Raw genomic sequence first — 4,986 nt, forward strand, 5'->3', positions numbered from 1 at the left:
GAAGGTCAAAATAAAAAATTTAAAAATATCATTTCTGACGTAAAATTTCCCGCTCTCTTCGAATCCGGTGTCAAAAGTAGGCGGTCCCATTTAAAAAAATTACTATGACCTCCAAATGACCTTAAAATTTGACCTCAAGATCAAATTCATTTATTGAGAAAAATGACCCCCATTGTCCTGAACAAGTTTTGTCTTAACTATTTTTCTATATCTGGTTTACCTATGGAGAAATTTGGGTGGGTCCCGTAAAATGGCCTACCGTGTATATAGACTCATTATACAAGATGTCTCACACTCTCCTCCGGGCATTTTGTGGAGACGTAGAACAGGTTGAGGTGAAAGTCCTATATCGTTTTGCGATATTTGCAATAATTATCGAGATATTAATTGTAGAAACTTGTAAATAATTATGCAGAATATGGTAAATGAGTTATAATAGTGACGGCAGTCGTCTTTTTTCTGCATGATCATTTACAAGTTTTCTACAATTAATATCTCGATAATTATTGCGAATATCGCAAAACGATATAGGACTTTTATGTTCACCTCAACCTGTTCTACGTCCCCACAAAATGCCCGGAGAAAAGTGTGAGGCACCCTGTATATAGATTCATATCTTATATAGACTCATTATCTTATATTGTCTTATATAAGCCCATATTATCCTTTTTCTTTTTATCTCTATTAACATTGAGCAACTTGCTACCGATTATTAAGATCTGGGAGTTGTGTAAAGACTACGAACAAATCGTTGAACAGAAGATTACGGAGAGTCCGTGAACCTACCTTCGAGCAATTTCCGCTCGGCTCAAACGAAATCCTCTACTATTTCATTCGTATCCACCGAAATACAACTGGAGATGAAATCGCAAGCTCTGCCAAATCTGAAAGAGAAAATAGTGTTTCCGATTAACTGTGGTATTTGAAAAATTCCCTTAATTTCGACTAATCAAAAATACGGAGATATTTGATATGGAATATAATTTGCACAAAGGAAACATCGTTCTCACCTTTGTACTTTCAAGAGTTCAGAACTAATGCTTGCAATGACTAACAAAACGGTCGCACGTGTGCGATTTATATTCTGAGCAGGATTTAATTTATTAATAGAGATCGGAAATAACGCACTCGATTTCTCCCACTGTGTTCATTCTCGCGTTTGAAACTATTATAACGGCTTGTTTGTGTATGTATTGTTCGAAAGGTCGCGCGACTTCTCGAACGCGCCAGAGTCAATCAAGCTATCGACAGGCGGATACCTTGTTTACATAGCGTTCGACTGAAATTTAAATGGAGGTCAATTTAATCAATATCTACGAATAGTTCTCGTTCCCGACTCTCGCCGTAAATCGACCCAGCAGCGATCCACGCCGAATTGTTTTCAACGACTGTCGCGCATTAATTAGGAGGACGTGGCTGAATTTATTTCCATTCTCATTAGCGGAATATTCGAATGAGAGAGATATGTGGGTAGTATCGAGGCGATTTCGTCAAATTCAGAAATCCGAAACAATATATCTAAGCCAGATTTGCGCGCTTACTTGCGCGAAATAATCTAAAAAGTCGTAAAAAGGATTACGTTTGAGATAAACTGATTTAGTAGCGCACGCCATCATCAATTCCGTACTATCTACTGAAAATCGTTATTCCGCTCGACATGTGTGCACGTGTGTATGCATGTATCATGCCGGGATGCCGGAGAAGCCCGATAAGCAGATGGAAATATTCTACGGTACGGAAAGGTTTACTAGTGAATTTGACGGTTTGCTGAAACCCTCTCACGTAGGAAATACCTGGGATTTCTGGAATGTATTACCGATTTTCTCTGATAAAAGAGAATGCACGCTGCACATATCCGCCGCTCATGCCGGAGAAAAAGACGGAAACTTCCCTGTCGGGCATGTCGTTGAAAGCCCGATACTTTAGATACGAACGTGAGAATCGAATTTAAAAGCTCGCTTTAAACGTGAGAAACGTTTCCAGATTTTATCGAGTGATTATAATACGCGATGCAAATATTACGTATTTGGATAGTAGATATTATATAACGATAACAATAGTTTGCAAAATTTAAGAAAGAATAATTTTAGCCCATCTATAAATTACTAAAAATATATTGTTAAAATATTATTTATTTATACACTTATCTTTTTCTCTTTCAAAAAGCAGAAATTAAAAATTGACATAACAAAATAATTCATCTCCCTGATGTTTAAGGCAGTTTTCGAGCAGTTGCTGAAGCAGTTATGTCAACTTTTGTCTAGCAACTAAAAATGAAACTACTTGAGATTTAAGATTCCAATTCAGATAACGTTTTTCCTGCAATTACTATATACAGGAGATGTCCGAAATCTGAACGAAATCTAGTTACTGAAAGAAAAACAGAACAGAAAATGGAGAAAAACTTATTCAACTGATTAACAATCAAGTATGGTATACATAAAACAGGTGGATTTGCTTAAGTAATTTTCATTTTTTGTAACATGTTTTCTAATTGAAAAATTTTAATGCTAATGAGAGTCATAGCGTAGGAAATCTTTAATGTACAGAAAAAAAGATGTGGTAGTATATAATTAGAAATATTCATGCAAGCAACACTTAGTTACTTTTGCATCACTTAATTACTTTTATGTAATGGTAATGTATATAGTTGATATTATTCAGTTACTTTGGTATTTCAACTATTTTAATGTAAAAAAATATGGTAGACTCTGAGACTAAAAATCAAAATAACATAGGACCTATAAGAGCATAGGAAGAAAGTATGCAAAAATTTTTATTAAGAATTGTCTGCAATATAAAGACAATTTATTATGTTGTAACTAAAACGTTTACATACAGTACAATACGTCATGGTTTAGTAATTTATGTCATAGGATTTAACATTGTCAAATACCTTATTTCCTCCAATTACGTTTACAATGCGTTTATGTACAATAAAAATGTTTGCATACTTCCTTCCTATGCTTGGATCTTATAGGCCCTATGTTATTTTGCACCAATGTAGTTGTACGTGATCTGATTGTGGCAACCAGAAATCAATTGAGGTGATATTTACCACAAATGCACTTTGGTTGGAGCAACCAGATATCGTCATTGTAACTCAGCAATTGCTCTGTGATTATAGCAACTATACAATTACTTGTTTTGTATTTTATTATTAACCTAGTTGGCACAATCAGATTTACATATAAGCTAATTATATTGTTTTCTCTGTGTGTGTAATATATATTTTCACGTTTCTCGCCTTTTATATGACAGTGTTCAAAACTATCAAATGACGTACGTCCTTTTATTCATTCTTTTAATTGTACTATTTCATCAAATTCTGTGTATGAACTATCATGACATTCATTTGCATTATTATCCTTAAAATAGCTTGATGTGAAATTCCTCTGTTCAGAAAACAAGAACAAACTATGATGATTTCTGATTGGTCCGCATCCTGCCCGTCATTATTACGAATGACGTGAATGGAAGTAAGAGAAAAACTGTAGTAGAGAAGTGAGAAAGAAGTCCTAAGACTTCTGAATGACAAAGCAACTCCTCTTTCATTCACTCATTCATTTTTTCCCTACAAATGACGGACAGTGTCTTAACTCTGACTTGAAGAACTCTAGTCTAACGTGTTCTCGTCGCACACAATGAAGTTCTATATCGTTAACATATCCTATTTGTCTTTTACTGACTTTCATTTCCAATCTTGGTTGTCATCTCTATCACAGGACTTAATATTGTCAAATCCCTTATTTCCTTCAATTCTTCTCTGTGCTTTTCTACATGTTCATTCATAGTTCACGTAATTTCAAGCTCTTTTTTAACGATGTAAATAATAATAAAATATATAATATAAATTTATAAATTTTATTTATATATATATTTATTTATTTATTTATAAATTTATAAATTTATAAATTCATAATAATAATAATACTTTAAATTTATTCACGATAGACATTATAATACATGCACAGTATAAAACTAAATTAATATCACTGATACTACATCTTGGGAAGAATCAGTTTATATATACAGTGAACTGCTCCAATTACTGAATGAAACTCTTGTCAAATTTCTACACAGTATTTTTACAACTAATGAGAACACATTATAAACATCAGACAATAACTGGGCGGACGTCTATGCAAATTTCTATCAGGGCTGTGCTATGAAAAGAGGACTTGACGCGAAACATTCTGTACGTCTAACGACTATCTATTAGAAACAGGTGCACGAGATTCGGCAATTTCGGGCGGCGGTAAGACGCCAAGCAAGGAGGAACGAAGGAAAGGAAGGAGGAAAGGTCGAGTGGTTCGTCGACTTCGACAGTTAATCCGGCGCCTAATATCCAGGGGAGAAGCGGGCAGCTCCACAGCCCTTTTCGGTGCACGGTGGCGCAGAGAGAAGCCATCCTTTCAATCTCCCTCGATTGGATACATCTCGAGCAGGGCTGGAGAGAAAAGGAGAGTTAATTGGTCCGGTATTGACGGACGTATCGGACGTAATCCAGACGAGGTCTTGCCAACTCCACGACGACGTCGCACCAAGAACATCACGACGTCGTCGCTCCAGGGATCCGATTCTATTTCTGCCGAGACGACGTCGCTCCTGTTTTCATGAAGGAGCGAAGCGAGATCGACAAGCACCACTCGCTTATTACTTCCACACAGTTACCGTAATCGACGGTAATTAACTCGTCACGTTGTTGGAACTGCGTAACTCGCCGCGTTTCACGTCTCGTTCGCCGTTGCCGCGCTTCGCGATGGTAATCGGACCAAGGAAGCACGAATTACGGAGAAGACTACACTCGCTCGTTGAATAATCAAACAAGAGCGCATTGCATCGGTTCCACGAAATTTCCGACAACTTCGGCCTCGCGTTTTCCCACGTACACCACCTCAGCAAACGCGGACGACAATTTTACGCCGTGAGTCCGGACCTTCGACCGCGAGGAACAATAAAATCCATGTATTATTATCATTCCTT

General features: G+C 36.6%; 1 long non-coding RNA gene across 1 annotated transcript in view; it reads right to left on the reverse strand.

Annotated features, from left to right (window-relative positions):
- LOC116849623 overlaps positions 1 to 1,146 on the reverse strand; it is a 3,758-nt gene extending 2,612 nt beyond the window's left edge. Inside the window, exons 1-2 of the long non-coding RNA XR_004379182.1 lie at positions 1,011 to 1,146; positions 787 to 884 (exon numbers count right to left, since the gene is read on the reverse strand). This is a non-coding gene — a long non-coding RNA (uncharacterized LOC116849623). The remainder of the gene's footprint in view (positions 1 to 786; positions 885 to 1,010) is intronic.
- Between the last annotated feature and the right edge of the window lie 3,840 nt (positions 1,147 to 4,986).

The sequence above is a fragment of the Odontomachus brunneus genome, unplaced genomic scaffold, assembly GCF_010583005.1.
Source record: "Odontomachus brunneus isolate Ranch 3 - 2012 unplaced genomic scaffold, Obru_v1 Obru_scaffold_121, whole genome shotgun sequence".
NCBI lineage: Eukaryota > Metazoa > Arthropoda > Insecta > Hymenoptera > Formicidae > Odontomachus > Odontomachus brunneus.